Raw genomic sequence first — 10,456 nt, 5'->3', positions numbered from 1 at the left:
TCCACAGACACATAGAAAAAGGTGAGCCTATAAGATTTGAACTTAGGTTTCTAAGGGACCAAAGCCCATATTTGTTCTTCCTACCACATCCTGCTGATTTTCAGAACATCTGATTTCTCCATAATGAGAATATTTTCTTTTTAGTGGGAGAGACCTGGGTTACAGTATTCTATTAAAAAAAAAAAAACTATATTAAAAGATGTTTTGTGATGTGTAGGACAAAGAGGGGTATTTAAATTGAAATCATTTTCCTAGTATCCAAGATCTCTAAATCTCATGCACATTAAGTTTGAATTAACACTAACAAGGGTCTAACAGCTTTGATGCTGTGTTCTTAGATAATTAAATTCTTAGAAAACCATTCCACATTCGAGGGAGAGGCGAAGGACACAGAGAGTTCAGTCTTAATTCAAAGTCACTTACACATTGTTACCTGCTGTTTCCAGGCCTTCCTGAAATCAGCAGGGAGGATTTGATATTAAAAATGAGGATATCTCTCTCTCTTTTTTCCAAATCCTCAGGGTGGGGGGAATGGTGGAACTGTCCACTGGAACTCTTTCTAAGCCATCACCTTACTTTGGCATATATCAACCACTGGAAGATCCAGGCCACTTTGCACCCTGAAACTGAGGCCCCTATCAGCAGCAGTACCCTCCCTTCACAGCCACGCCTCATGTGTACAAAGCACTTCCTAGTCTACAAAGCCCTTTCTATTCATTATGGCATGTGACCCTCAGATCCACCTGCAGAGCCTTGAAAGAAGAGACATGCTTCTACATCATCATCCAGAGAGAAAGTGGCAGGCTGCCAAGAGGCCTCATCAGGGAGTATCTACCATGGATAATACTTTCCATCCTTCCATCCTAAGCTAACATCTGACCCTAAGACTTAAAAGTCATAAACAAAATCTTGTATCTTAGAAATGAGCAGGCTTGGGAAGAGTAACTCACAATAACAAGCCTCACAAGAGGCTGATGAATACGCTTAAATTCCAGCTTAAGATTTTAGGATGAGAAACAGAACTGTCAGTGGGTGGTAATTATTAAATCAGCATAATCAGGGCATTTTGTTCCAGGACAGACAAGTTATCTGAAGGTCATTGATTTTTCAAGATGGGAAAGCTAAAGCTCAAAGAGACGAAACAAGTTGCCACAAATAATCTAGCTGGTAAGTGGAGAAAACAATGAGCTCTTCATCTCACTCCAGGGATAGTACCAGCACCAGGACTGAACGGGGGTGGGGGGGGTCAGGGAGGCTGGTGGTGATCCTTGAGCTAGGTCCCCATCTTCTTCTTGGTTAATGCTTAGATGGGCATCATGGATGCTTATCCTCCTGTCCCTCCCTTTAGTCTTTCTTTGACTGATCCAAATGGTTAGACGGCATCACCGACTCAACGGATGTGAATTTCAGCAAACTCTGGGAAATAATAGAGGACAGAGCAGCCTGGTGTGCTGCAGCCCATGGGGGCGGAAGAGTCAGACATGGCTTAGCAACTGAACAACAATAAAATGGCCCTGAATCAGTAAAGTGTAACTTTAGCTTTGTTCTGGTTTGGGAGGGAGATTCTGTACATTGAGGCAACTTTGTATATTCCTGCTTCCATCTGATATGTGCTAGCTTAGAGTTGGAAGGCTACTTCTAACTCTTTAGGCAGTTTGCTTAGGTCCTAGGCTAGGATGGCACACTACAACCAGTTCTGTTTACCAACATATATTAACTCTTTTCAGTAGATGGGGTGAGAATTATCATCCCCATTTTTCGTTTGAGGAACTGGAGATTCAGAGAATTTCTACAACTCAGCAAAGATCCTACAGCTTGTAAGCATAGGTTCCAGACTTGAGTCCATACCTCAGGCTTTAGGTCACATACTCTTTCTACTACATCACAATGCCTACGGGCAGCAATAATCATAATATTCATGGATCACTGTTCTAAACATCTTAAATGCACTAATTCATATGATCATCACAGCAACTATTGTTATTTCTATTTTATCAGTGATAAAACAGTGGGGCAGAGACATTGACTAGTTCAAGGGCACACTGAGTATATAGTAGAGCCAGGATTTAAACTCAGTCTGGTTCCAGAGGCTGTGCTCTTATCCGCACCCTCACAAGTGGAAGAGAGAAGACTGCTCTGGTGTGGGGTTTCAGGGAATGAGGAAGGGTCTTGGCTTGGCTGAACATCCTTTGCTTATCTATGGACCGTTGCTAAACTCTGACACTGGGGCCTCATTCTGGTTTCTAAGAGGTCTATCTAGCTTCTAAAAATGCAAAGTGACTCATTAATTACTTACATAACAGTAGTGGAACATCTGATGAGAAGAAGGTTTTGTGAATGAAATTACACTGCACGGAGACCCTGCCAAGGAAGGAGAGGAAGCTCAGCTTCTGAATCCAAGGATCCGAAACAAGAAGGAGAAAACTAGTATCTACATTCTGAGATTCTCACATCCATCCAACCCACTCATTGCTGACAACACAGAGAGTGACGTGACGTTTGCACCACTGCACAGCTCGCAGGGCAGAAATAAGGATTCAGACTCTGGTCTGTCTGATTCAAAACCACTGTTCTCCCTCCGGAGCATGACCACGCCCAGGACATAAACAGTTCATTGAAGTCACAATCTCACCTCCAAGCCCCCACCTCCCAAAGGTGCCACTTTCCTAGATGTAAAGACTTAAAATCTGTAACTGAACCAGACTATCAAAAGCCAGAATATTCTGCATTTAGCGAACAGAATGAGAGCATTTCAAGAGTTTTCTGAATGTTTGTCTTTGAAATGCCATTCCTGAGAAGCCCTAATCCAATTACTCCTTGGCCACAATATTGAGCCAGAGTGGGCAGTTACTGTTAATAGAAGAGACCCAAATAGGTGTTTCTCTGCTTTGGAAAGATGCTGTTAACTTGCAGGAAGGGGAGGGTGGTAAGAGGGTCAGGACTGAACATTTCCTGTGCCTCTAGGATGGGCCAAACACATTTATTATTCCCCAGACTCCCCTCAATAACCCTGTGAGCTAGGTACTACATCTCCGCCTCTTTCTACACATGAAGAAACTGAAGACAGCTAAGCAACAAGCAAGGAGTCACACAGCTTATAAACACTGGAGCCAAGTTTTCAGGGCAACACTACTCTCCCCCATATTCCTAGCAGGCTCATCCTCTCTTGACTTAGCTTGAGCAGGTACATTTTCAGATATGTAAAACTCCTATAAAGGTTAAAAAGGTTTCATGATAGAGCCACTATTTCTAGCCAGTCCTCTTTCTGGCTTTAAGTTCATACTAGCCTATGCCCCAAGCTCTACCTGGTACAATGTGAACATTCCATTGCACTTCTGAGGAAAATACAAAATGTAAAGGACCTGTTTAAGCATCTTATGACTAGAGGCCATACGTTGTCTGATCTATGCATCACTGTATTCAATGCCTGGCCTACTTAATAAATGTGGAACAGAGGGCAGGAAGGAGAAAGGAAGAAGAAATGGAGGGAGAGAGGGAAGAAAAAGGAAGGAAGGAAAAGTACAAGTAAAAGTACACTGGTAGAATTTGGGAGTTGATTACCTGGGAAGGAGTTAGAGAAAAGGGAGAGAAACCAATAAGATGCAGACATGGGCCATCAAGAATCTTATTGCCTAGGAGATGAGAGTTATGTCTGTGAATATTTAGCATCAGTTCACAGAGTATGTTCTTTTAATAAATGAGAAAGTGTACCAATTATTTTTTTTTATTTTGAAGTTTATATTCAGTTCTGCCACTTGAATTACGAGCAAGGAAATGATTTAACCACATATGTACTTTCTGTATTCATATCTGAGAAAATCTGCTGAAATACTTTTGAAGAAGATTCAAGAAAATGCCCCTAGCCAATCAATAAGCCAGGGAGGGGAAAAATCTCCTCTGTGAGTTGCTGAATGATCCGTGTGTTGGTATTTTGAAGCTACAAGAGCCTTGTGTTGTATAACTGAAACTTATCCCACAGCAGATTGTCAGAAAATATCATGTGGTTTTGCAGGTTAGCTGATCTGTAAGAAGAAGGTCAAAGAATGGCATGAATACTTTGAACCACAACTCCAACTCCGTAATCTAATTTCTTTAAGTCCTCAGACATGTTCTTACTGAAAACACAACCAGAAAAAAAAGTATAGTGACAGAAATCAATTTTCTCATTTAATCAGCTTCTTTGTGAGTTCAACCATAAATTATGTGCTAGAGGAGTCTAATCACATTGTATATGAATCTCGCATAATTTGCATTAATTACAACCTAAGATGTAAGTGTATTATGTGGCATTGTATGTATTTTTAGTTTATCTCATTAAAAAAAAAGTTATAGCTACTTATGGTAGACATGACTTCTTTATTTCTCCAAATGCATAAAAGAAGAAAAACTAAATCCTACTGATTAGTTTAGGAAATGGTGTCTTTAGGAAGAAGATAATCTTTTTAACTCTGCTGGTTCTTGAATCCTTGCTAAAGCAGCATCTCCAAGACTCTTGCAAGAGTCTCCCTCTATATCTAATCTCCTTTGCAGCTTAAAAGATAGATGCCTAAGAACCAGCTACCTGAATGACTGCAAACCTTTGGTAAGGTGCTTCTGAGTTAGGCTTACTGTGTCCACTCAACTACAATTCTTTAGACTCTCATGACTAACAGTGAATGTGGTTCCTATTCTTTCCTGCTTTATAATCACAGGGTTCATTCCTAACTTTCCTAGAAAGTGCAGTTATAAGGGAGAATGAGGCAACTCTCCATAAAGCAAGATGATAATTAGTTGAGGACAATAGCTAGCTGTTGAGATGGGAGGAAAAGTCCCTTTTATGGCTAGAGATGCCAGAATATGAAACTGTTCATTCTTTCACTCATTTCATAAACCTTTACTGTATGCCTGTCATGCACTAAGAATTAAGTTGAGCACTGGGAATTCTAAAATGAACAAACAAAAAATTCTCTATCTTCAAAGAGATCAGTCTGGCAGAGAAGGCAGAATATAATCAAATTATGTCAATACTGTGTTGCAAATGCTTTAATAAAGACATGTGAAAGGAAAAGTAATTGATACAAAGGAAAGAGAGGACAACTTCATCTAGTGGGGATGGGGGACAACCAGGGAAAGAGGAGGAAATGCAAAAAAGCCATGACAATCTAGAAGAACCAAGGAAATTTCAGGTACATGTTTTAAATTAAGGAATATTGTTTGTATGTGTAGGGGACTCTAAGTAATTTCTAAGGGGGAACTGTGACAAGATTGGATAGGCAGGGATGGGTCAGCTCATGGAGCAACCAACCTTTACCCTGTGTGTGTGGTATATGTATATCAGATCTATTTACTTATTCATCCATCTAAGTTTCTATCTGGTGTATGTATGGTATATTTAATTCTCATAAATCGACATAATAATATTCACTATCTGAAATTTACAAATAAGAAAGCTGAGACACATCTGGATATCCAAAGACACATAGCTGTAAATTAACAGCATCGAAGTACAAATGTATGGAGTCTAATCCTAGAGTCATGCTCTTCATCATAACATGAGAGTTTGGACTTTACAGTTAAGGCATGAGGAAGAGTTTCAAAAAGAAGAGTGTTATGGTATGTGTGTGTGTGTGTGCATGCTAGCATACTCAGTCGTGCCCAACTCTTTGAGACCCCATGGACTGTAGCCCACCAGGCTCCTCTGTCCATGGGAATTTCCATCAAGAACACTAGAGTGGGTTGTCATTTCCTACTCCAAAGGATCTTCTAGGCCCAGGGATTGAACCAGAGTATCTTCCATCTCCTGGACTGGCAGGTGGATTCTTTACCACTGTGCCACCTGGGAAGCCCAGTGTCATGGTAAAAGCAGGTTTTTACAAAGATCCACAATCTAGAATGTGGTTAATGGACTATAGCAGAAAACCAGTTAGAAGATCAGTGTTCATCATCAAAGCAGTATAACAAAGACCTAAACTACTGTATCACAGTAAAGTGATTTACATCACAGCAAGGTGATTTACCCCAAAGCACCATAACCAGCTAAGTTTGGACAAGAAAGCAGAGTCTGGACTCAGATAACCATTCTGGATCATTCAACAATCTTATTAAATATGGAATTAAAAGGCCATCTGTTCTAATCTGCAGGTGGGACCCTGAGTTACAGAACTTAGAGTTGAAAGAAACTTAGGTTGATTCAGTATATTTGTCTTCTCCAATCAGGAATTCCTTATAGAACATCACTGTCAGCTGATAACCCATTCTGTACCTGAATTCATTACATAAAATGTCTTTCAAACGATTAACAACATTCACTCGATGAACGTTTATCTAGCATCTATTGGCTGTAGAGACAGTGAACGAAACCCAATAAGATCCTTTAGAAGCGTACAATCTAATACTAAAAGTCATTCCCCTCTAATATCTACCTACTGTTGCTAATTTTACACCCTAGAATTATACATAGTAAACTTATTCTCTTATGCCTGGCAGCATTTCAAATACGGAAAGATTTGAGAGCTCTTAAGTGTTTCTTTTTCTCTTTTCCAAGCTGAACATTCAGTTTCTTCAACAGTTTTTCATATAAGGCAGTCAGATCTGCTAACGACTGCTTGGTTTATAATGAAGAAATTGCCAAACATTACTGAAAAAAATACAGCACCTCTCACTATTAGCAGAGTCCAAGACTGATGGAAAAATCCAATCAGATATAATTAGATTTCAGATGTTGGTGGCTTTGAGGTATCGGATCACCAGGATCATGAAGGGTGCTGTATTAAACTTCAAATTACAGAGTAAATTTAAAATAAAAATACCTTAATATACTTTCACTTATACTCAAGATTAAAATGAAGTTATTATATAAATCTTAATAGTCAGAGGCTTCTGGTTTAAAATAGTATTAGAAATGTAATTGGAGAAAACTTGTCAATCTTCCAATAAACACAGAAAATCCAAGATTCATAAAAACCCACCAATAACCAAGGTCAAGATAGTGACAAATTATTCAAGAGTTGCTCATTAACTATAAGCACCGAACTGTTTAAAATGTAACCAATGTTTCAATCATATCATTCCCATCTGATCTTAGACAGGATGCTTCTTCAGCCCTTCCCAGTTATTTCCACTCTGATTCCAAAACGTAAAATCCGTTTCAACTTGAAAACTGGGCAGACATTCTTTTCCTAATGGGTTCCACTTTTGAAAGAGAAAAGTTGAGCCCAGAGTGTCCTTCCCAACTTTCCTGATTAGAATTCTTTTTATAACCACTCCAAACCATAATTCCCAGAATGAAAAAGACAAAATTAGAATCAGGAAGAAAGACAAAATGTTAATGGTAGGGCAATGAATCCAAGGAGGCATGATTTCCAAAAGTAAAATTGTAAAATTTCCAGAGATGAGGGAAGAAGAAACATGCAGTCCTGTAGCAGTGAATCCTGGAGACTGCGGTTCATATACACTTTATCTGGGATCCTGGAGAGGAGGGCAAAGAAGAAAGACCCTGTCTCTGTAGAACTAGACAGATGTGTGGTAAGCACAAGAGCTGCACTAAGAACTCCGCATCAATCTGCCATCTGTGGCACATCTGGTAAAGGAATAGACCAGCATGTCAGTGGACAGAAATTGGGGTCAAGGGCAATCCACATATCACATTTGTCGGCAAACAGTAGGTCTGAATAGATCTCTTCTGTTAAAGGATGTGTAAATAGAAAACAACAATATGAATGTGGAGACTGTTAAAAAAAAAAAGGACTATAAAGTAAGAGAAAAGGGATTATATATTCAGAAGACTTATGAAAATTGTCTATTGCAGGAACTCTAGAAGGAATAATTTTAGAACACTATTTGGCATCCTCAATGTATGCAGGAAAGTATGATCTTCATGAAATCAGAACCAAAGGCAAAAGAAAGAAGGACAGAAGTAAATTTAAAATGCTAAAATTAAAGCCTACATTTGAAGTAGTAAAGAACAGAATAAATTTTGAGAAAAATGGGATTTGTGATGACAAGGGCAAATTTGAAAAACTTTCAGAGGTAGAAAAAGGACAAAGGCCAATGAAAATAATTAGAAGATGAGAAAAATGGAGGACGGTAAAGAAAATCCCATGTAAGAATTATAGGATTGTCAGAGGATTATCAAGATCAAAAGGAAATTATTATATGAATCTTAATAGTCAGAGACTTCTGGTTTAAAATGGTATTAGAAAGTGGTTGAAGAAAACTTCTGTCAACCTTCCGATAAAGATAAAAAGCCAAAAATTCATAAAAACAAGAGCAAATGAGAACAACTAAAACAGATGTAATAATTTAAAATATAATTGAGGAAAATTTCCTTGAGAGAAAAACAAAGAGCAAAATAACAACAAATTTGTTATCTACGAATTACAAAAGTTTGCTTCATTTTAAGTTAAATCAGCTAACAACAGATCCACATCTACGTAGAACTTGGAACGAATGGTAGTTTATACTGCCTTACTAATAAATTGTGATAGATACTATGGTGTTTGTGTGTATGTGCCCATGTGGTATTTGTGTCTGTGTGTGATTCCCTTCCAGTAAGATAGTTAATACATAAGTATATCTATGTGAAACATAGATATAAGTATGAAATGTGTATACATTTATATGTACATGTAACATACATATGCTTTTGTAACTTTGCTTTTTCAATTAACAATGTGTCACAAACATTTTCTAGTTCCCTTAAGGATTCTAAAATATACTAAAATATTTTTATAGTAGTCCATCACATTGGCCACCTCATGTGAAGAGTTGACTCATTGGAAAAGACTCTGATACTGGGAGGGATTGGGGGCAGGAGGAGAAGGGGATGACAGAGGATGAGATGGCTGGATGGCATCACCGACTCGATGGACGTGAGTTTGAGTGAACTCCGGGAGATGGTGATGGACAGGGAGGCCTGGCGTGCTGTGATTCATGGGGTGGCAAAGAGTTGGACACAACTGAGCGACTGAACTGAACTGGTCACAACAAGAGTTACTTAATGTTTATCAGTTCAGTTCAGTCATTCAGTCAGGTCCGACTGCTTGCAACTCCAAGGACTGCAGCAAGCCAGGCTTCCCTGTCCATCACCAACTCCCGGAGCTTGCTCAAACTCACATCCATCGAGTCGGTGATGCCATCCAACCATCTCATCCTCTGTCATCTCCTCCTTCTGCTTTCAATCTTTCCCAGCATCAGGGTCTTTTCCAATGAGTCAGTTGTTTGCATCAGGTGGCCAAATTATTGGAGCTTCAGCTTCAGCATCAGTCCTTCCAATGAATATTCAGGACTGATTTCCTTTAGGATGGACTGGTTGGATCTCCTTGCAGTCCAAGGAACTCTCAAGTCTTCTCCAACATTGCAGTTCAAAAGCATCAATTCTTCAGCACTCAGCTTTCTTTATAGTCCAACTGTCACATCGATACATGACTACTGGGAAAACCATAGCTTTGACTAGACGGACATTTGTTGGCAAAGTAATGTCTCTGCTTTTTAATATGCTCTCTAGGTCATAGCTTTTCTTCTAAGGAGCAAGTGTCTTTTAATTTTATGGCTGCAGTCACCATCTGCAGTGATTTTTCATCCCAAGAAAATAAAGTCTCTCACTGCTTCCCTTGTTTCCCCATCTATTTACCATGAAATGATGGGATTGGATGCCATGATCTTAGTTTTCTGAATGTTGAGTTTTAAGCCAACTTTTTCACTCTCCTCTTTCACTTTCATTAAGAAGCTCCTTAGTTCTTCTTCACTTTCTGCCATAAGGGTAGTATCATCTGTGAATCTGAGGTTATTGATATTTCTGCCAGCAATCTTGATCCCAGCTTGTGCTTTATCCAGCCCAGCATTTCACATGGTGTACTCTGCATAGAAGTTAAATAAGCAGGGTGACAATATACAGCCTTGACATACTCCTTTCCCAATTTGGAAGCAGTCTGTTGGTCCACGTTCAGTTCTGTTACTTCTTGACCTGCATCCGTTCTCAGGAGGCAGGTCAGGTGGTCTGGTATTCCCATCTCTTGAACAGTTTTCCACAGTTTGTTGTGATCTACACAGTCAAAGGCTTTGGCATAATCAATGAAGTAGATGTTTTCTCTGGAACTCTCTTTCTTTTTTGATGATCCAACAGATGTTGGCAACTGGATCTCTGGTTCCTCTGCCTTTTCTAAATCCAGCTTGGACATCTGGATGTTCATGGTTCACATACTGTGAAGCCTGGCTTGGAGAATTTTGACCATTACTTTGCTAGTGTGTGAGGTGAGTGCAATTGTGTGGTAGTTTGAACATTCTTTGGCATTGCCTTTCTTTGGGATTGGAATGAAAACTGACCTTTTCCAGTCCTGTGGCTACTGCTGAGTTTTCCAAATTTGCTGGCATATTGAGTGCAGCACTTTCACAGCATCATCTTTTAGGATTTGAAATAGCTCAACTGGAATTCCATCACATCCACTAGTTTGTTTGTAGTGATGCTTCCTAAGGCCCA

The sequence above is a fragment of the Oryx dammah genome, unplaced genomic scaffold, assembly GCF_014754425.2.
Source record: "Oryx dammah isolate SB20612 unplaced genomic scaffold, SCBI_Odam_1.1 HiC_scaffold_28, whole genome shotgun sequence".
Taxonomy (NCBI): Eukaryota; Metazoa; Chordata; class Mammalia; order Artiodactyla; family Bovidae; genus Oryx; species Oryx dammah.
Note: the sequence above shows the minus strand (reverse complement) of the source record.